This window comes from Peromyscus californicus, unplaced genomic scaffold, assembly GCF_007827085.1.
Source record: "Peromyscus californicus insignis strain IS unplaced genomic scaffold, ASM782708v3 Scaffold_3__1_contigs__length_106647218, whole genome shotgun sequence".
NCBI lineage: Eukaryota > Metazoa > Chordata > Mammalia > Rodentia > Cricetidae > Peromyscus > Peromyscus californicus.
In genome coordinates this window covers 92378545-92401939 of record NW_026294551.1, presented here as the reverse complement: position 1 = coordinate 92401939, position 23395 = coordinate 92378545, and the positions used below count along the sequence as shown (strand labels likewise).

The following is a 23395-nucleotide window of genomic DNA, read 5'->3' as shown; positions in this document are numbered from 1 at the left end:
GGGCAAAGTACCTGTGACAGTTAAAATGACATTTTGAAGCTTGATTATTAGCGAATAATGCTGAATGACTTTGGAGAACTTTTAAGTGTTTTAAAACTTTTCAAAGTTGATTTCTGGTATGTTGTCAGATTCCTTCAATTTTATTATTTTTTTGTATATAATTTGACCTATTTTTTTCCTTCTTGGTAGATAGTAGTACTTGTAATTCATTGGTTTACAGAATTGCATTATTACTCAGGGATTTGTTCTTTCAGTAGTCATGTATTCATTCCATAACCTTCAAAAATGTTTAGGAAGGCAAGCTAAAGGCCTACATTGTTTTTAAAATATCTTTACTATATAAATGGAATAACTGAGTTAAACTTTGAAGTATTAACTCCTTAAGTGCATATAAATGTTGATGGAAGAACATTAAGCATTAAGCAAGAAAGTGTAGGGAATCAGCCCGTGGTTGAAGTTTTAGCAGCATGGGTAACTGAGATTATGATATACATTGGAGAAATATAAGATGCAAATTGGAAAAACAGATATTGGATTCTTTTATGAGTTGACTTTACTATTTCTCATGCCATTAAATATGCTATTATTTGACACCCAATCCTATGTGAATCATATAGTCATATCTCTCTGGAAACACACTTTCACCTAAACAGATGTTGGTGAAATTTTGACTATTCACAATATTTTAAATCTATGTTTTGTTCTCATTTAAAATTACTTTTAATGATTAAAATATTAAATATTCATAAGTTGTTGAGAACTATGGATAAATTATAAAGTTAGCTCTCTCTATATATATATATACATATACATATATATATACACACACACACAATCTTATATTACAAATGTCTTTTGGTATTCTTTCTGGTATTTATACTTTGCTGATAGTTAATTTTTCTAAGTAAGGTAGAAATGATAATTTCTTCTGCAGTGGACCCCTAAGTGTCCTATTTTCTATTTATTTATCATAACTTAAGATGTTAGAATTTTTTAAATGGGTCTCAGAAATTGAAGTAGTAAAAAATAATAAATGAATTTTCAGGTATTGTATTAACCAAGATGTATCTTTAAATCATTTTCAGCACTAAAAATCATGTATTATAAAAGAGATAGTTAATAAATTTTATATTCCTTATTATTTCCATACATTGGTTGTAGTTATTTTAAATAGTGTTTTGATCTTATAGAAATTATCCAGAGGAGAGCCTTTCCTCACAGTCAGAAGATGAGGTGCATGGTATATGATCTTTTCCCTCAGAAAAAATCCATCATTGAAATTATGTCCACAGTTCATGATCTTTCCATTTATTTGATAATCCTTTCTTCTGGGGCAATAATAAGTATTGTTTAAAATTCAGAGATTGCTAAATACATTGTGGACCAGTTGATAAGATGGAAATAGGAAACTTTCAGTTTTGAAATTTTGGGTAGGATTCTGCTCTTAAAAATATTCTAGTTGCTTAAAAGAAAGTCAAATGTGAATTTATCTCTAACTTTTTTTTTCCATGATAGAGCCATAGGCAGGTCTGAATACCTACTAGAAATGTGTCAGACTATGAGTGCTGCATCTCTGAATGTAGTTGTTTTCTCTTGCTTATAATCCTTTCGAGTAGGCTGCTGAAGGGAATCCAGGTAAGAATGAATCTTGTGTGTGCTACAGAAACCCTGAAGCTGCCATCTGTAAGAATCATGTCACAGCGTTGTTTACTCTTCTTTGAATCTTGAGCACCTAATACATATTATGATGAATTGATTCTTACTTAACTGGCAAGATAAAGTCAGATTAACTATTAATTTGCAAATAAGATTCTCCAAAAGGAATCTATGCTTCAAGACAGCAATCATATAGTGTCAAATATTCCCTACATACCTCAGTGAGGAATATTATGCATTATTTAACTTTAAGTATATTTTCTTAATAATTAGAAGCTCTGGTATTAGTTACTAAACATTTATGTACTAATGCCTGGTCATTTGGGCCACGGTAGTTAGAGCAGGTGTTTGCGTGGGATACTAGTCTGACTCATTACTCTGAATGATGAGCATGCTTAGTCCAACAATTTGATATTATATAAACATTAAATGCCATATTTGGGGGCCTTGTGTTTATTTCTTCCTCAACTACATGTGATGTTTATTTCTAGTCCGTGCTTTTGTTTAGTATACAAGAAGAAAGGCTAACAAATCCAGCTTCTTGAGAACTGTGGGAAGATTGAGCCAAGATGCAGGCGATTAACGTACATACATTTAGTAGTGTTACAGTGCTACAAATGATAAAAGCTCAAGTGTTAGCAAAAAGACAGGCAGTCAAGGTGATCGTGCTGTTTCCCGGGTTAGAGCAATGAGTTCTTCTTCTAATACCACCTTTCTGTTCTGTTGTTTTTTAAAGTTCACCCTCTACTTACATATTCCTAGGAAATTCAGTAACGTCCAACTAGAAGTGCTGAAGATGATTGTCTAAGTCTGAAGAGTTCTGGCTTTGTTCAGCTGACACAATTCAATTTGCAATACGATGGTCAGCTATTAAATACATTGAAAAAATATCGTCAGTAATTATTCCCCATATATTCTGTGTTCAGAGTCTTATAAATGTAGCTTCTACATCACATAAATGGCTACAATGTGCAGTTACTAATTCCTACTCATTTCAGGAAAATGTGCTTTTTTTGTTTCTGCTTATTATGATTACTAGCTATCCCTAACTTATGAGAGACTTCTTACTACTGTGGTAACTAACCAGATAAATACAAACTTCAGTAGAGTGAAATGTAATACTTTAAGTCTGTTACATTTAATTTTCTTTCTTTCCTATGAATAGACTAAATTTTTGTTTTGCTTTAACAAAGGATAGATGAGCATTCTGAAAACGGTTTTTACTGTCCTAATGATTAATGATCACTGAACACTTTTGAAAGATTAACATTTTTCAAAGCTGCTAAAAAATATACTGTTTTATTTAATTACAAGAAAGTAAAGGCTTTTCACACTGACAGGTGGTGGAAATTAGCAGGCAGTTTTGAAATTGTGCTGTGCACGAGAAATTAGATCTCATTTTAATTCTGCTTTTCTCAACTAGCAAATGAGGTTAATGCCATACATATTCAGCTGATATGGATGAAGAAATTGATATAAAGTAGATCAACATAGCTACAGGGCTAGATTAATTTATAGGTAAAGAGGCAGTGATAAATGAAAGTAATGTAGTAGTGGTCACTAAACTCCTCTGCCATGAGGGATTCAATAGCGTTAGTTCCTCATTAAAGCCTTTGTCGAGTGCATCAAATAGAAATGTGAAAAGGAATAGCCAACTAACCCCTAATTATCAAAATACAGAAAATACTAATTATACCTTAATTAGCTTTTCTTTTAATGTACTGAAATTTGTTACTTTTTGTGTGGCACAAATGGATAGTTATATCAACAATAAATAGGTTGTTTTAATAACTTTCTTTTACCTCTGGGAAAACTACACTCCAATTTTTAATATGCAATAATGCTTCTCTCTAGCCTGTAGGAGATGAAAATTATTAAGTAGCTTTATTTTTTTGAAGATTTTACAGCAGCTTTGGGAAGAATTATTTCACCATGCATCAATTACTTTTAATTGAACTGAATATTTTTCAGATTGCACCAAATGCCTCTCATTTAAGTTTAGCAGTTAGAGTTTAGGAAAGCAGCATAATGAGGACTGCAGATAACCTCTGTCATATATTGTAATAAATAAGGGTGATTATTTGTTTTGCTTGGGTTTAGAAAGAACTCAATGTTGCAATTATAAAACCTAGTCAGTCACCTTATCTAGTGCTAGTCAGTATGGAGGACTAAAAGCTATGTATTCTAGAAACTTCACTTATGAGTCTTTCTCTTACCCCAAATAAGGTTGTTTTCAACAGTCTAGTTAAGAAAGGATTTGCCATTTAGAATAAAGATACAGTATTACTGTGGGGGAAGCAGCTTGGGTTTTAGTGTAATAAACCTCAAGGTGGCTTTAGGCCCTAGTAGCTTTTGCTATTCTGGGGAAATTCATTACTTTGCCTGTGTATACACTGCCTTGTCCATCAGTTGCAGTGATACTTGGTGTTGTGATGATTAAGTAAAATAGGGCAGGTCCCTAGCATAACATTTAGTGTGGTGTAGAAGCTCCAAAATCAAAAGTTGCTGTTATTGGTAATAAGAAAGGCCTTAAAGAAATTCTGTCCCTGAACATTTCAATTATCATAGGATTGTCTTTCAAGGGATTGCATGTAATCTAATCTTCAGGACATTTAATGTAATTGTCAAACTGTGCTAAAGACTATCTAATTTATCATAAAGCTGTTTTCCTCTTTGTTTGGCAAAGAATTTGGAATAGTCTGTCTTTGGGTAAGGGGTGGTAGTGAGGTTATTATCAGTTGATCTGAGTTCATGTTGTCTCTCTCCCAATGCAACTTAGAATTGTTAATTAAAGCCACATAATCTTATTCTAAAGCCAAGACTCTAGAAAAAGACTGTTTCCTAGGACCTCATTAAATTTATTGTTATTTCAGATCTATATATTTTCTCTCTCTTTGTGGTTTTTTTGAGACAGAGTTTCTTTGTATAATAGCCCTGGCTGTCCTAGAACTTGCTCTGTAGACCAAGCTGGCCACACCCAGTTCATCTTCTCATTTTTGGTGCTTACATTTAATTTGTGTTTCTCTTGTTCATCCTTTTTGCTTTTCTAATTATCTATTGATGAGCAGTAATCATGAATTACACTTTTCATCAACAGTATCTGTCAAGCTAACCCTCTCTACCTTTGTTTTCCTTATCAGTAAAATAATACTACTATGTGTTGCTCTTTTTGGTGATTGCATTGAGTTATGCCACTTCCTTTCATCAGTTTTACAACAAAACAAACTAATAATTTGGAAGAAAAGAAAGAAAGAAATGAGCCACCCAAAGAAGAGAGCAGGAAATCATTTTATAATCATTGAAAATGTTACTCTACTGTCTTTTAAAATAATCACTGTCCAGTGTTTTAAATAAATACATGTGGAAAAAAGTTGTCAACCAAAGTGTTATGTACATCTCCATACTGCCTTTCACCTGTTTACAAAGTTAAAGATTAGCCAGGTCCCTTGTTGAAACTTGTTGAACACAGATTCTAGTGCTCTACTGCAGATAGATGTAGTGACTCAGAGGATCTGAGTATGTGTATTGATCATGCAAGCCACTTGGGTACTTTGAGTCTCTGCTAAAGTTTCAGAACCTTTGACTCCCTTGCTTGAAGATTGGTAACAGGTACTGTGTCTTGTTTCTTTAGACCATCATTTGGGAGTTAGGGCTGGATATGGAGTAACTGCCTCTAGCCCCTTTTGGTTAGAATGCTGTAATTTTCTATCCTAAAATTTAGAGAAAAGAAGTAGAGGAAAAGGCCACTTGACTGTTATATGTAAAAACCCTAAGGGAATGTTTAGGTCAATAGATTTGTGTTTTGCTGGCCAAGAAACTAAAATGTGTATGATTATATAAGGTGTATACTGTAAAGGCAAAATTATTTTAAAATAAAATTTCTTATGATATTTTTATTTTAGAAAATTACAATCTGAACCATTGCCTAAATTCTCAAATGTTGTGACTCTTTCCTGTTCTTGTCAGTTTATGTATACTTCACTATACTTCAGATTCTATAGCAAGAATCAGATTGTGTATTGTCAGTCATCTCATTAGCCTGGTAATCCCAGGCTAGTGTGTAAATCTCTCTAGCCACTTTTTTTTTAATGTAGCAAATGGAAACATAGTGATAGGAAGGTTTGAGAGAGTGGCCATGTGTTTAAGGTGATGAACGGCACAGTGCCTGACACGCCAGTGTTGAGGACACTAGCTGTGCAGATGCTGGTGACGTGGTTTTTGCTTTTGTACTTCAGTTTAACCAGTGCCAGCACCAGATTTAGGGTTTCACTACGTTAGACTATCTTTAAATTAGCATGAGCAAAGCTCATATGAACTCACAGGAACTGAGGCGGCATGCACAGGCCGTGTGTGTACCAGGTTCTCTGCACATACATTACGGCTTTCAGTTTAGTGTTTTATGGGATTCCTGAGTGTGCAAATGAGTTGGTGTCTGATTTTTGTGCCTTCTCTTAGACTCTTTTCCTCCTGTTGATTTGTCTTGCCCAACTTCAACATGATAGTTTTTGTTTTAGTATATTTTATTTATTTTTAATTGCTTCTCAGCCTTTTGGCTAAGATCAAGTGTATATTTTATTTATTTTTTGTTTGTTTGTTTTCTGAGGCAGGGTTTCTCTGTTGTAACCCTGGCTGTCCTGGAACTCACTCTATGTAGACCAGGATCTGCCTGGCTCTGCCTCCCGTGTGCTGGGAATAAAGGTGTGCCCCACCACTGTTTTGCTTGATTTTTGTTTTAAGTGAATGAATGAGTGAAAGCTTAGCCGTCAGGGTAAAGGTCAACAACTGAACTGTCACTTATACCTGCTGCGGGAGGGAAAGTCAGTTTGCTCCAAGAGACTGGGCATATCAGCCACGCCAGGACAGGCCTCACGATCAGAAGTTGTTTACCAACATATGATTGTATTACACAATTGTGTGTGTGTGTGTGTGTGTGTGTGTGTGTGTGCGCGCGCGCACGCGCGCGCGCGCGCTTACTTGGTTACAGTTTGATGTTTTTTATTTTGTTTTTGTTTTCTCTTTTTGGATTTTATTTTGTTTTCTTGGGTTTTTTGGGGGAGGGGGGTTGTTGTATTGGTGGCTTTTGTTTCTTTTTTGAGAAAGAACTTAAAGTTGGGGAGGGAGGGAGGGAGGGGAGAGGCCCTGGAGGGACTTGAGGGGGGGGGGAAGAATATGATAAAATAATTTGAATTTGAAAATTGTTTTAAATCATGAAAAATATAATATATACACATACACAAAACCCCAAAAATGTTAGCCTAGAAGAGACTTTGGATGGAATGTAAATGAGCATTTTCAAACTATTTATTACAGACAAGGCCTCTAGGAGTAGAATTTAATGAATTTATAGTACTTTTTAAAACTTGTTTTAGATTCACTTGTTTTACTTTATGAATATGTTTTGCCTGCATGTGTGTATGTGCACCACATGTGTGCCTGGTGCATCCCTTGGAACTAGAGTTACAGATGGTTGTGAGTCACTGTGTGAGAGTTGGGATTCCATCCCAAGTCTTCTGCACGAGCAGCAAGTGCTCTTAACTGGGCCAGCCATCTCTCTGGTCCCTGTCTATGATTTTTTTTTTTTCTCACTGAAATAAAGTTGAAAAACTAGCACTAATATTTAGTATGTTTTTCTTTTAGAAATTTATAGTGAGTTTTGAGGAATTCCTGCTTGAAATATTCCATGTCATTTTAAGAAATAAATGGATAAGATGCCAATAATTTAAACTTAAATCTAGATATTCTTACATCAGAAAGCATGTAAGAATTTATAATTGGAAACTTTTGATAGTATTTGTTAAGAATCACATACCTTTGTCACTGGTACCTATTTAAGTCATATCAGCAGATGGAGGCATGCTTACCTAGCCCAGACAAGACCATTGGTTCCATCCCCATCATAGGAGACAAAATGAAAAGATGGTAAAAATTTCCAATGAAATAATTGTGTCTGGTATATGTGAAGGTATCTACTTTAAAATAAATATTCTTAAAGCATTCAATTACAAAGCACCATTTGGGAGAAGTAAATGTATTTATGTTTATTGTCATGAAGATTTTTTTTAAATCTGATTATTTTTTTTTTTTTCGTTTTTCGAGACAGGGTTTCTCTGTGTAGTTTTGCACCTTTCCTGGAACTCGCTTTGGAGACCGGGCTGGCCTCGAACTCACAGAGATCCGCCTGCCTCTGCCTCCCGAGTGCTGGGATTAAAGGCGTGAGCCACCACCGCCCGGCTTAAATCTGATTTTTAAATTTGTCACCTTTATAATTCAAACAGTTCCAAAATTTATTTTATGCATACCTTTAAGTCCTTGGAATTTATGGCTAAGCTACCATTAGCCTAAAAAGAAACTCAGATAGTCTCTCCAAAGAAAGGCTTATTGGGGAGTATTAAAAGATTATCATGGAGAACCATGATTGAGGGCCAAAAGGCATACTTTCGGAAATAAAGAAAATTGGGATTTGGGGATAAAAAGGAGAATTGTGAAAGTTATTCTGAAATAACAAGACAATTGTTTCCAATGGCTACTAGAAGAGCTGATGCCAGTTTATCAGAGGAGCTGTTGTCTGTGGGTGTTCCCCAAACTGTGGGGTGTCCTGCCAGAGTTTCCATTAGCACCTAAATTGTGCCTAAAGAGCATCGTTTCATGGCCTCATGGCTGTTTTTGATTAGAGATTACAAAGAGGAGTCTATTTTAATGTTGGTCACTTTGATGATACACATGTATTGTTACACGTTTTCCAGTAGAATGGATTCTATAAGAATCAGGCTGAAGTTATGTTGACATAGTTTTGATTTTCAAAGTACTATATTTTTGTTCTCCAACTTATTTTCTAATCCTACTTTCCTGTTTGTCTTAACTGCAAAGAAATCAAATTGAGTCAGGGTGAAATGATCTCTCCTCAGTGATTTATTGTTTCTTTGTGGTAATAACATTAATAATCCTTTCTTACTAGTTTTTCTGAAATATATAAAATTATCTGTAGTCACCCTACTGTGCAGTGTAACCTCAGAACTTAGGTGGTAAGTTCTAACTATATGTCTAACTATACCATAGTGTTGTTAGCCAGTGTTGCCCTATTCCTTCCTCCCCTGTCTACACTCCCAGCCTGTTGTGACCTATGTCTACTGTCAGCTTCTGAGAGATCACTTTCTAAGGAAAATTACCCATCTGAATGAGATTGTGCATGGCTGAGTTTCTGTGACTGAGTAGTTTTGTTTTAAGTAGTTTTGTTCACTAAGTGTGCCCTCTGCTAGCAACCTAAAGGTCTGGAAGACTGCTTGCACCAAGACCCTTTGCATCACTCAGTTGTTACTAAATCTTAATCATGGTGAGATTATGTTTTCCTAAAAGAAAAAAATGGCAGCAAATGAAATAGTAAAGGCATTAGTTGATAGCAGTACTAGTGAAATAAATGGTCAAAGGAATGTAAAATTGTTTATGGAAATCTGCGATGGATGGAGTGATTGTAACAATACTTAGAATGTACTGGAGGCATCAAAAGTGGTCTTTCTTCATAAACTTGGTTAATTTAGTTATTTGAAATGGGGAATTTGGTTCATTCAAACTCTGGCTAGGAACTTTATTTTACATCCATTAGATTGTGAAAAAAGCTTTCTAGAGAATTAGTTCATCGTTACAACATGCCAAGAAGTTTTCACATGTCAATAGTAGTGAAGACAGAATTTGAAAGGGTTAGTCACATTGCAGAACACTTGCTCTGTATGTGCAACACATTTAAGTTTCTAGTCTACTGTTTTGATTATGAAAATTAAAAATATGTCTAAAGCTAAATTATCAGTGATGGCTTCTTTTTAACAAAGGACAATTCTCTAATTTTACAAAAGGAGCAAGAGTTTTGTAGTTGTATAGCCATTTCTTTGAATATTGAAGTGGATTACTAACCAAAAACGAAGCAGGAAAACATTTGCAGAATACCAGGGTGAGGGAGAAATTGTGGAATGTTGGTTTCTGTAACTCAGAAATTCTTAGAGATATGGGAAATGACCTGAAAGGCTATATCAAAAAGCCATTACTGGTAGTTTTCTGTAGGTGACTGTTGAAATAGACTTGAATCACTAATTCAGAAGTTCTGTTATCCAGTCCACACAGTGAACATCAACCAAGGACAGCTCTGTGTCTTACAAATGTATTTCTAATTAATTGATTTAAGTTGCTATTTACTTATTTAGCTATGTACCCATTCTTTTGTTAACCAAGTACCACTTAATAAATAGTTATTTGGCATCCATGTTATTGTACCTTTTATTCCAAGCAAACAACAAAATAAGATATACATAAAATAAGCCATAATAGTGTGTACATTCAAGCATGATGTGTTACTTGTAGCACTGTGGATATGGAGGCAGGATAACTAGGAGTTCAAGGCCAACCTCTGCTACATAGCATGTTCAGAACCAGCCTATCTTACTTGGGACCTTGTCTTTAAAAAATGTTTATATCCTTTGATTCGTAATACCACATCTAGGAGTCTCTTACTAGGAAATTGTCACTCCTTCTTGCATTGTATTTGGTAGTGGTGAATTTAGTATAAATAGACTCTTAGCTATCATTATGGGAATTCAGGAAATTACTTGCGAGAAATGTTTTGATATGTTGTAAGTAGAAAGTAGTATACAATATTAAATGTGTAGTAAGATCTCAATTATATGAAAAAAGAACAAAGGAATCTAAGGAAATGATCCCAAATCTTCATTTTCTTTATCTCTCAAGACAGTTACAGTTTCCCTCCTGTATTCTTTAGTATTATTTCTCATAAAAAGAACATTAATTTAAAAAATCTACCTTTTTGTCTTTGCAGTTTGATTATATAGATGAAACTCTAAAGATTTCACATGAACTTTTAGAATCACCCTTGGTTTGGTAGTGTGTGTTGACATCTGTCACATGTGTGCATTTCTCATTGATGTGGTGAATTTTTACTTTTATGTGCATACCTTTTCAGTTATAACATTTTGGGTTATAATAGTTTATGTTGGGTTGTAATAGTTATGTTGGGGAAATTGCCATTTCAAATAATTAGAAACAGGTTGTTTTTGGAATTGAGATTTTTGTAAAAACACATAGAAGCTCGTCTATATAATCTTGTTTTTTTTTAATTTTTATTTTTAAACGTATATACTACATATGAAATATTACCTTAATAATTGTCACATTATTTAAATGTATACAATATATAATTACATAAAAGTAGTACAGCAAAAATACCAGTACTCAGGAGACTGAGGCAAGAGAATCCCAAGTTTAGGACCTGCCTGGGCTGCAGAGTGAGTTTAAGGCCAGAATGGACACCAAAGTGAGACCCTGTCTAAAACTAAAAAGAGGCCTGGAGGTAGAGCTTAGTGGTAGAACACTTCCTTAGTATGCACAGAGGCCTGGGTTTAACTCCCAGTACTGCAAAGATAAAATACTAACAAAAAGATACTCCAATGAGAGAGTTTTGATAGCATAGATCCAATGTTGAGTCTTTTTCAACCAATGACCTACCAGTCTTGCTGTGTGAGATTCCTGGGGTATTTTAACCACTATTGATTAAAACCAGCCCTAGTGACTCATCTGTTTTGCTTCACTTCAGTCATGGGTGGAACCTTGCTGAATGGAAATGAAATCAACTATTGCAATCTCAAAGGAAAACACGTTAGAGGGTTGCAGGTTCGAGTCTGGAGTTTTAAATTTGTATAAAATAGTTTTATTTTCTAAGTTAGGTCTCAGATTTTTAAAATCATTTGTATCTTTTCTAGACAGAAAGCTAATGATCATAAATCTAGATAAATTGGCATTTAGGTGATTGCTTTCAGCCTTATTTTCTTTTTTAATGTTTATAGGCTATAATGGCATTGTAAAGTTTAGAAAGCATGTTAAGAAATCATCAGGCTTTCTGTCCCAGGCTTGGTGGCTGACCTGCTGAAGCCAGTCCCCAGTCCCCAGTCCCCAGCCATGCAGTTGTCTCGGACCCACACGCAGGTTGAAAACTACAAATAAGAAACTAGTGAACAGAATGCCTTGAATTTGGTTCCGAGTGGGGAGATGCCTCCAAGGTGAAGTAGTCTTACATGTAATAGCCAAGTTTCTGTGTATGTTGTTTAGGATTAGAGCAGTAGGGTGGGGTGTCAGATTCATTGTTACCCACTTTGTTGCTGAGATAGCTGCTGACCTCCCGTTTTACAGATGAAGAAATGAGGACCACATAAATTACCACCACATGAGAGAGTATCCATGAATAAGCCTTTGTAGTAATAGATGGCATTGAAGGTAGTCTCCCAAAATTTCTGTCAGCATGTTTGGGGTTTTTAAGGTGCAAGCAAAGAGGATGTAAAGGACATTCGTGCTAGATCATTAGAATATGTTCATCTCAGGGTGGTCAGAAAAGTTTTGATGTAAGAAATACAACAGGTGCTTGTAGCTGTCTCCATGCTAGGACAGGCTCTTTACTAGCACCTCATCCTGGACCCGGCAGTCAAGATACCATTAGCCTATATGTCAGTTGCATATAACTAATTTTCCAGAATCTTAAAGGCTTTTCATATGTTGATTTCAAAAAGAAAAAGAAAAGAAATCATCAGCTACCAAAAGACAGTTTAAAAAGTTTTAGATAGATATGAATGTAGTTCACTTAGCAGAGTGCATATCCAGAATGGGAAAGGCTCAGGTTTGATTCCCAGCTCTGCAAGTATTGCTTACTTATAACAATAAAAACACCAGCAACAGAGATCTGCCCAGAGCCTCATAGCTATTAACTTTTAAAGAGAAAAGCAGAACACCCACCTCTCCTTTACTAGTACAATTATTTTACCTAGTTATTATTTATTAAACCATTGCATTAATACATTTTTCACAGGCAGAGTGTATTATCACAGATAGAGCATAATTAGCTTTCTAAGAATATTCTATGTTTGTAAATAGAACCCTGATGCAAGCATCCAGGGATTTTTTTTTTTTTTGGTCACTTTATCATTTTTTTGCAGTGAAAATTAAGCAATTGTAAAAAAATAAATAGCTAAGTTTTTCAGTTGTAAGTTGGCTTTATTTCATGCTGCTAATAAAGTCACATTGTGTTCAAGCATTGCAATTAGCACTGAAGTGCACATCCATTAACTAAAACATTAGGCTGAGTGTAATTACTGTCTAGAGCCAGTATCTCTGAAGCTGCATCTACAATGCTATTAAACTATAAGCAATATTGTAAACCAATATTTAAATGATTCAGAATTTATACCATCTTTTTCAACCATAAAAAATAGTATATACATTGATTTGGTTAGTTTTTATGTGCTTAGAAAAACACAAAAGTTTTTTAGTATGATTGAAATATGCACCTTGAGATAGAGAAACTGGAATGTAGTTGCTATGAACTAATACTTGTTAATCTTTATGAAACATTTTATTGTCGTAAAATATACATCACATAAAATTGACTGCCAAGTTTTTGTTTTCGAGACAGGGTCTCACTATGTAGCTCTGACTGTCCTAGAACTCATTCTGTAAATCAGGCTGGCCTTGAACTCACAGAGATCTGCCTGCCTCTGCCTCCTGAGTGCTGGAATTAAAGCCGTGTGCCACCACCACCCAGGCTGTATGTTCAAGGTTTTGGACACAATATGCCCATTTATGAGTTAGAGTGCAACATTTCAGTATGTGTATGTAGTGTCTAATGAACAAATCAGGCTATTAGGCATATCCATCACTTCAAACATTTGTTATTTCTTCATGCTGGGAGTATTTAAAATCCTCCCTACTGGCAGTTTTGAAATATACAATTAATTGTTGTCAAAATGAGGTAACCTCCTATGCTGTAGAACAGAGTTTACTCCTCCGGTGCCTGTGAGGACCCTCTTGCCATCACCCTTTCTCAGCTATCTCTCATCTGTAAGAACCCACTGTTCTCCTCAGCTTCTACCAGATTAGTGGTCTTGTTTTCACATTTGTCTCTCTCTGGCTGACTTTATTTCACTTAGTATAGTGACTTATGCATTTTTAGGAAAATGACAGGAATCCGTGTATTTTGTGGGTAAATGACATTTTATAGTACATACATACCACATTTTCTAGATTCGTTCATTTATTAATGGACATCTAAACTTACTCCCTATCTTGACCTTGTAAATAGTCCTGCTGGTTTGTATTTAATTTTTGAGGAACAACTATTATGTTTTTAGAACCTCAATAAAATTTTTTTTTAATTGAAATCCTTTATGTATCAAACCATACATCACATTCATGGCACATTAGAATGTTTATAATCAAGCCTTTTGACTTAGGACTTTTGGGCTTTTCAGTGCAGAATCTGAGTATGTGGACTATCACAGTCCAGATTGATATTTGTACAACTGTACTGCTTGTCTCGATGGTAGCCACATTGTGTTTTGACAGCTACTGCACGGAGATGCCTTGAGGGTCCTACCGGGCTTCTTTCTAACCTGTATAACTCATGGTGCACCATGGGTTGTCATTACTTCAGTTCTTTGGTATTGCTAACAGCGTGTCTTATGTGTGGCCTAGCAGACATGTGCATAGCTTCAATGATGAAGATATTCCTGGACTTACTGCTTCTCTGCTCCTCATAAGAATACTGAATTTTGTTCGGGAAATATTTTACATTTAAAGTCAAATGGGCATGATATCGATAAGTAGGACTAGGACCTTAGGCAATTTATCTAACCTCTCTGTTTTTCCAACTACAACCAGTTTGCCAACTATCAGAAGAACTGAAAATACTAAGAATAAAGAGCTTTATATGGAATAGCATTCTCTAAATCTTAGCTGTTCGATTGCAGTAGTTATATAACCTTGGGTAAGTTAAGTATTGATTTATCTCATGTAAGATGAAAAGACTCAACTGAATTAGGAGAAATAAGTCTTTGGATCCTTGAAATAATATGCAGATATTTTTATTTTTTGTACATCTTGGAGAAAATATGTTGTGTTTAACAGATTTGTAAAATGACTTACTAATCTCCAGAAAAGATATTCTAAGGATGGTGGAATCCAAGTTCTTTGCTAATGATAAAAGGCCATAATTATTATACTGCATCTCAATGTAGCCAGAGTTAGGAAAATTCTTTATGAAAAAAAATAATTTTCAATATAAATGTGTACTAGTCTCAAAGGTAATCATAGTTTTTTGGTTAATGGCAGTGATGGAATAGTTTGTAATCATGTCAAATGACTGTCTTGCTGAAAAAATTATAGCCTTTAGATAAAGATACTAACAAAACAGCTTGTGTCAGTCTGGAGATTGGTTCAAAATATATGGAAACTTCAAAGCATGGAACGATTGTGTTTGGATTCCACACTTACTTGGCTTTTCCTTTGAGGAGTGCGTAGGAATATGGCTCAGTGTATTTGGCTATCTCTTTACTAGCTTAGAAAATGATACTTTGAGAGATCACAGTTCTTGAAAAATGAGTGGAATCTTGGAAATGAAAATCCACAGATTGAGGAGAAGTCAAGACGTATATACAGAATTCTCTTACATCCTGTACCAGATTCTAAGAAACCCAGGGGAATTAAGCAGAGATTGTAGCCATTGAAATAGCAGTTTATAAAACTTGAGTCCTGCCAGGCTAGAGGGACTTGGAACACTTGAGATTGACTGTTGAAAACCCAGAATAGCTGTATTGAGCTTATCACAAACAAAACCAGAACCTTTATGGTTTTGTTTCTGGGTTTTCTGTTTTCTTCCAATGGGCTGAATGTGTTTTTGTGCCAATCCTGTGTTGTTTATGTTAATATGACTCACTGTATAATTAGAAATAAGGAATTGTGGTGTCTCCAGCATTGCTATTTGTGTTTAGGACTGCTCTGGCTACTACAGTCTTTTGTGCTTCCACATGAATATTAGGATATTTTTTCCAGTTGTGTGAAGAATGTTATTAGAATTCTGATGGGAATTCCATTGACTCTTCCCATGACTTTCAGGAATAAATTGTTTTCTACGCATTAGTTCTGTAGATCTGTGAGCTGGAAGGTCTTACCATCTTGTAGTGCTATGCCTTCTTGAATGTATTCCTCCAGGGTTTCCAGGTCTTCATTGTAGAAGTAGGTCACTGCATTGCTTAGGTTTAGTCCTGGAGGGTTTTTGTTATTGTGGTGAGTTTCTGGATTTTTTGTTGTTGTTTTCCTATTGTAATGGAATTTTTTTTCCACCTTGATTTCTTTCTTAACAAGTTTGTTATTAGTAATAGGAAACAAGTTAATTTTGTAAATGGCTACAGTGCTAAAAGTGTTTATCAGATATAAGTTTTTTCTGGTGGAGTCTTTAGGATCTGTTAAGAATTGATAATGTCTCCATTTAGGAATGATTTGACTTCTTGGTTTACTATTTATATTCCTCTTATGTCTCTCTTGCCTTGCTACCCAAGCACTGTTTTGAATAAGTGTGGAGAGAGTAGACACCTTTATTATTTTGTGCTGTTTCTTGTTTGGAAGGAAATGTTTTTGTAATTTCTTCATTTGTTATAGTGTTGAGAATGTATTTGTTGTATATATATTTGTTGAGATATATGTTCATATATATATATGTATATATATATGTTCGTGTATGTGTGTGTATATATGTATGTATATATATTTCTTGAAATATAGTCCTTCTCTTCCTGGTTTCTTTCAGGGTGTTGTTGTTTGTAGATCTATTGGGATGATTATCTCCCATTCCTGATTGTATTCATGTGCTGTATTGTTTTTATTAATTTTCTGTGTTGAACCATCCTTGCATCCCTAAAATGAAAACAACTTGCTCATGGTCTGTGGTCTTATTAATATAGTGTTGAATTTTTGTCTGTGTGTTTCATTAAGAATATATATATGTATGTATGTACACAAATAAATAATTTCTTTAATTGTCATTCTCCATTTAAAGAAACTGCACTTCAAAGGAGCTTGCTGGTCTAAAAAGGGAATGTGCTGAATTAACCTGGAACATCTTAACATGCCCAACATTAAGAAACTATCAGGAAAATTCCTCAGTGCAATCATGTCAAAAACACGTGTCATTAAATTATAATGATTATTTATAAGGAACACTAAGTAGTCACTTTCTACTTTCTAATGTTGACATGGGTCCAGTTTATTGAAAACTAGGGAACTGAGAAGAATTATGTGCTTGCCCTGCATTTCCTAGGTAAAGTAAGCAAGTAACTAGAGAGCATGAAACTGGTGTTTCTTTCTATAATTAGTTTAGACAGTGTCTGGGAAACAGAAATTATTACTATTTCTTGATTCAGTAAATTAATAGCTGTGTAAGATCAATGACTGAGAACATCAAGCAGGGTAAACATGAACACATGATGATGGGGGCGGGGCACGAAAGTTTTGCTAACACTACTTATTGAGAGTTTCTGCATCTCCTGTGTTCATGAATGAAATTGTATATGGCTTTTTTCTCTGGATTGTTTATTGGTTGTTTGGTTGTTTGGGCACTAGATTAATACTGGCTTTATATAATGAATGAATTTGACTTTGTTTTCTTTCCTTTCTACCTTATGGAGCAGTTTGAGGAGTACTGATGTTGGCTCCTCTTTAAAGGATTGGTAGAGCTGAGCAGTGAATCCATGTAGTCCTGGACCTTTGCTCACAGACTGTTGCTGCTAAATCACATTGCTTGTTCTTTATCTAGTTGAGTTATTTATATTCGCTTGATTTCATTTTGTTAAGTTGCTTGTTTCTTGAACTTTATCCATTTCTCCTACATTTTAAAATCCTTGAATTTAAGTCTTCAAATCCTCAGAATTTCACTGGTTAATGTTTTAATATTAACCCTTTTCATCTTTGGTTTTATTAACTTTTGGGGTTTGTTTGTTTGTTTGTTTCATTTTTAAGTTGCCTAAGGTTTTGTATGTTTTTTCAAGAGCCAACTTCTTGTTAAATTGATTCTTTATATTTTTCCTTTCAGTCTCCATTTCATTAATTCCTGCTCTGACTTTTACTTCTTTTCATCTACTGCTTTGGAGTTTGATTTCTTCTTGTTTCCCTAAGATCTTGAGGTACCTTAAGCAATTTTCTGAGCTCATTCCATTTTTATCTTAAGAACTGACAGTAATACATTTCCAAAAGTGGAACTGCTTTTGTCCCATTCCTAAAATAGTTTTGCCTTTCAATTTACTGGATCTTTTTTTTTTTTCAAGGAATATGTTGTTCAATTTCCAAGTACTTGTCTAGTTTTTCTTATTGATTTATAACTTTATTGTACTGTAATTGGATAAAGTACAAGAAATTATATTTTTCACAGCTGTCTGATAGTATTGTCTGTATTTATCTGCTGTGTCCAATTGGTCTATGGTTCAGATTAATTCTGAGTTTCTTTGCTGATTTTTAGTCTGAATGTCCTATCCATTGATGAGTGGAGTATTGAATAACCCAGTATTATTATATCTGGACCTGTCTGCATATGCCCATTAGTGTTTGTTTTATGAAAACATATATTAACACATATACACACATGTATGTATTCTTGTTGGATTCCTCCCTTTATTAATTTATAGTGATATTTATCACTTGTAATTGTGGTTTGAAGTTTATTTTATCCATTATCAGAACAGCTTATGTCTATGACTTTTTGGCTTCCAATTACTTGGTAAATTAACTTCTGTCTTTTCCCAGTCTTTGAGTGTCTTTCTCAGTGAAGTGTATTCCTTGAAGTCAGCAGGTAGTTGGATCTTATGTTTTAATCTAATCACCTGCTCAGTTGGTTTTTGTGAGAGAGTTAAAACTGGCTACACTTGGGTTGTTATTGAGAGCTTTACTAGTTCCTGTAATTGTGTTGGCTGTTTCTGCTTGGTTAGATTGTCACTCATTTACTAGTTCCTGTAATTGTGTTGGCTGTTTCTGCTTGGTTAGATTATCACTCAGTTTGCTTTTGTTTTTGTTTTCTCCCCACTAGCATTAGGGGTTTGTGGGTTTACTATACTGTACATGATGGCTTCTTAATTCTCCTTTTCGTCTTTCCCTCTGTTGAAATGTATGTGGCCTCTTTATTGAGACTCTTTTATCCCTCTTCTGTTTTAGGATTCCTTTGTCTTCTGAAATGATGGCTTTGTGGCAATGAGTTACTTTCATTTAATGCTTATCTTGGCATTTCTCTGTCAATTTTAAAGAATAAGGTTTGTAGATACAGGTATTGAAGGGGACTCCGGCAGAACAAGGGCTCCCTCCTGAACCCCAGGTTAGGCACAAACCACACCCAAACACCTGTTTTCACTGAGAGATCTTTATTAAGCAATGAAGAAAAAAGTGGCTGCTTTCTGACTCAAGTAGAAAAGCAGCAGCAAATGACCTTGCAGGTGTAACTTTTAAGAGGAGGAAAAAGGGAGGTCTGTGTTAGAATGGGCTAGGATGCAGTGGTGAAGGAGACAGAGAATGAGGAAGAAGGGGACAAGGAAATTGGGGAAGGAGGGTACTTGTCCCAGAGGGACAAAGGACTTTCTCTGGATAGAGAGGAGACAGACGTGGCACATAGGCAAATGGCAGTTTATAAAGGTACGGGCGGTGGGGGGAGGGGGCAGGATCCCGTGTTAGGATGAGGTGTTGTTTTTTTTAATTGGGCATGTTAATTAGGTGAGCCAAAGGGGGCTTCTGATTACTGGACCTAGGTAGTCAGCCTCAGGAGAAGGAAGTGTCCAAATAAGGGAACAGACCTTGATGGCTACCTTTAGGAATGTAATCTAATGGTTTTTAGCAAGGCAGAGGGAATGGAGGAGAAGGACAATGCCTGCCAGAGCCACATGCTCAGTGAGCTGGTATCCCCTTAGGTATAACTATTTTTGACAGTCATTTATTTTCAGTGCTAGAAATACATCATGCTTTCCTGTCTTTTAGGTTTTCTGTTTAGAGGTTTAATATTATGCTGATGTGTTTCTTTTTGCGTGTGAACTAACATTTTTGTCTTCTAATAACTGTTTTGTTGTTAGATCATTTAGGTGTACGTGCTTTCTTAGTTGTGCATGTGTCATATTTCGGATGTCCCTGTGCTTAGATGTCCGTTGCTTTCTGTAGACTTGGGGGATTTCCTAAAGTCATTCTATTGAATAGATTTCCTGGGCCTTTAGTATTTTATCTCAGCTCTTTCTTCTAGCGCACAGATTCTTAGATTTGAACTCTTGATCATATCCCAGAGTTGTTGCAAGTTGTGATTGTATTTATTTAATATTCTTTATTGATGTTTGAGTACAGTATTTCCAACCTCATCCTCCATACCTGATATTCTTTTTCTGCTTGGTCTAGTCTCGTTACACTTTCCACTGGGATTTTTTATTCATTCATTGCAGTTTTTCATTTCTGACATTCTCAGTAACTTTCCTGATGGACTTTCTCATTCTTGTTGCTGGTTTTCTCATGTTGTTACTGGCTTTCTTCTCTGGGACCTGAATTGACTTCTTTACTTGTACTAATCTACTTTTTTGTGTCCTCTTTGAAGCTATCCCTTTTACAACAAAGTGTTTCAATTCTCTATTCAACATTTTGCTCATTTTAGTATTTTTGGATTCAGTAGTTGAGGAATTAAAATTGTTTGGAGGAGTTATAAATTGTCTTAATTTGTGTTTTCTTGACATGTCCTTCGTTTGTCAATTTTTGACAAACTAAGTTTTGAAAGATAACAAACTGCTGGGTATAGCATGCTTGTTTCACTGTTGGTTTTTGATTTTGCTTTTGTTTTTGTTTTGTTTTGTTTTGTTTTGTTGTTGTTTTGCTTTTCTTTCTGCTCATGAAAGGACTTGGTTATTCTGATACTACTGGCATTTATGTGAGTTGATGTCCCTGAAAACTAATTCTTCTACATGGTCTTATTTATTGATGATGCTTTTTAATGTGGATTTTATTGAATTGACTACTTCATTCTCTTCAGATACTTGTTTGATTCTTTTTCAGCATTTGAATCTCCTTGCTGAATATTTCCTCCATGTATTGGACTAGACTCCCTATTTGCTAATTGTTTCTGTTTACTTTGGAGACGCCATTTTGAGTTCCTAGATAGATTTCCTTAGTCTGTGCATCTATTTGAATCTTCTTTGTGACCATTGCTTCGTTTTAAAAGTAAAACTCTGAAATTTTCTCAGACTTTCCTGCTATCTCTAATTTTGGATTCCTGTATAGGGGGATTTGTGGGTTAGGGATGGGTCAGGGACGGTGGCTGTGGCACATTCTCTGTCATGGTTGCTCATCTGTGCAGGTGGCTTTGGCTCTCAGTTATGTCTTTCCTTCTACTGGTTTGGATGGTCTTTTGTTTTTGTGAATCTTCTTAGAGGGATGTCTGCATGAAGTTCAGCTATGTAGACTGGTGAAACTTGGTGATGATCTTAAAGTATGGTAGTTGAGGTAATCCTCTCTGGGCTAAATCCCAACAGGACCAAGGACTGGCCAGGAACTCACTATGTATAACCGAGTGGCCTTGAACTCAGAGAGCTCCTCTTGCCTCTGCCTCCCAAGCACTGGAACTAAAAGCATGCACCAGCACACCCAGCCAAGGGGAATGTCTTTTACATTTATAAACATGTACTATTGAACAGTATTCTTTGTGTCTATCTACATTTCTCTGTCGTGTTCTTTACTGTCATTTGAAAAGCTTTCTTGGAATTACTTCGTATTGCATATCTTAGGAAATGGATTCTGGCAGCCGTTTTCCTTCTAGTTAAAGAGTTATTTTGTTCTTAGCTTTTAAATGTTTGTATACTGGCTATAAAATTCTTGCTTTGTACTTTTTCCTTTCATCTATCGAAAAGACATTCTGTTGTCTTTGGGCTGTCATAATTAGTGAAAGAAAATCTGTGAGAGTTCTGGAATTTGTTCAGAAAGTTCGAGTCTCCTAAGATTGTTGTGTGTGTTCTCAAGCAGGTGAGAGGACTGTGCCTTACATTGTTGTGTGTGTGTGTTCTCAAGCAGCTGAGAGGACTGTGCCTTACATTGTTGTGTGTTCTCAAGCAGCTGAGAGGACTGTGCCTTACATTGTTGTGTGTGTGTGTTCTCAAGCAGCTGAGAGGACTGTGCCTTACATTGTTGTGTGTGTGTGTTCTCAAGCAGCTGAGAGGACTGTGCCTTACATTGTTGTGTGTGTGTGTTCTCAAGCAGCTGAGAGGACTGTGCCTTACATTGTGTGTGTGTTCTCAAGCAGCTGAGAGGACTGTGCCTTACATTGTTGTGTGTGTTCTCAAGCAGCTGAGAGGACTGTGCCTTACATTGTGTGTGTGTGTGTTCTCAAGCAGCTGAGAGGACTGTGCCTTACATTGTGTGTGTGTTCTCAAGCAGCTGAGAGGACTGTGCCTTACATTGTTGTGTGTGTGTGTTCTCAAGCAGCTGAGAGGACTGTGCCTTACATTGTGTGTGTGTGTGTTCTCAAGCAGCTGAGAGGACTGTGCCTTACATTGTGTGTGTGTTCTCAAGCAGCTGAGAGGACTGTGCCTTACATTGTGTGTGTGTGTGTTCTCAAGCAGCTGAGAGGACTGTGCCTTACATTGTTGTGTGTGTGTGTTCTCAAGCAGCTGAGAGGACTGTGCCTTACATTGTGTGTGTGTTCTCAAGCAGCTGAGAGGACTGTGCCTTACATTGTTGTGTGTGTGTTCTCAAGCAGCTGAGAGGACTGTGCCTTACATTGTGTGTGTGTGTGTTCTCAAGCAGCTGAGAGGACTGTGCCTTACATTGTGTGTGTGTGTGTTCTCAAGCAGCTGAGAGGACTGTGCCTTACATTGTGTGTGTGTTCTCAAGCAGCTGAGAGGACTGTGCCTTACATTGTTGTGTGTGTTCTCAAGCAGCTGAGAGGACTGTGCCTTACATTGTTGTGTGTGTGTTCTCAAGCAGCTGAGAGGACTGTGCCTTACATTGTGTGTGTGTGTTCTCAAGCAGGTGAGAGGACTGTGCCTTACATTGTTGTGCTGTGCCGTACATGCTTCAAATCTGCTTCCCCCTCTACAGTTTAAAATGCTTCTTTCCTGTTTCACAGGAGTCCACCGCTGTACCCATGTTGTCCATTGTCTCAAAACTATAGATTCGTACATTTAATTGTAACAGTACAAATCTGGGCTTATCACTCATGATTGTGAGAGCAATGTATTCTTTCGGGAATGAATGTTCATTGGATGTACTGAAATCTGTAGCCCTACCTTTGAGCCTGGGGGTTAAAAATGAGCATTTGTACAACCTGCACCTCTGTTTTTGTGAACCTTACATTCCAGAGGCAGAAGAAATTTAATAATTAAACAAATCAAAAAAGCAATTTAAGAGATGAAGTGTGGAGATAGTACTATGAAATGGAAATGATGGAGCAATAGGGCAAATCCATTTTAAAGAAGCACACAGGCCTCACTGAGGTACTAACAGTTGGTCTGAGACTTGATTGTCATGAAACGGTAATTACCAGTCTCTGCCTGATGCAGCCTCCCTCATTCTTTGACAGATTACCTACAGTTGTTTCTTCCAGAATTGAGTCTTTGGCTTACAAATGTAATAGAATTATCATTTGGTCTTTTTAAAGAAACCTTTGCCAATATCAGGCATAAAGGAAGCTTACTGTGTGTGCTGAGGTCACCACTGATGACAGTACCTATAAAGCTGGTGCTTGACCTTAGTAGCACAATTGACCTCTTCTTTGAAACTGTTTCTTCTTGCCCTAGGCTTCTCTGACTGTGTTTTTGTTGTTGGTTGTGGTTTTGTTTTGTTTATTTTCCCAATCTCCTTTGGTAATTCTTCTGTGCTAGTTTTCCCAGTCTGGTCTTTAATGTTTGAATTTCTTGGG

The 23395-nt window shown here is 36.0% G+C and overlaps 1 protein-coding gene and 1 pseudogene across 3 annotated transcripts in view; both read left to right on the top strand.

Annotated features, from left to right (window-relative positions):
* The window catches only part of Ranbp17 (RAN binding protein 17), a 319336-nt gene that overhangs the window by 81854 nt on the left and 214087 nt on the right, over window positions 1-23395 (top strand). The gene's annotated exons all lie outside the window — the stretch shown is intronic.
* LOC128123606 (uncharacterized) lies at window positions 6190-6331 on the top strand (annotated as a pseudogene).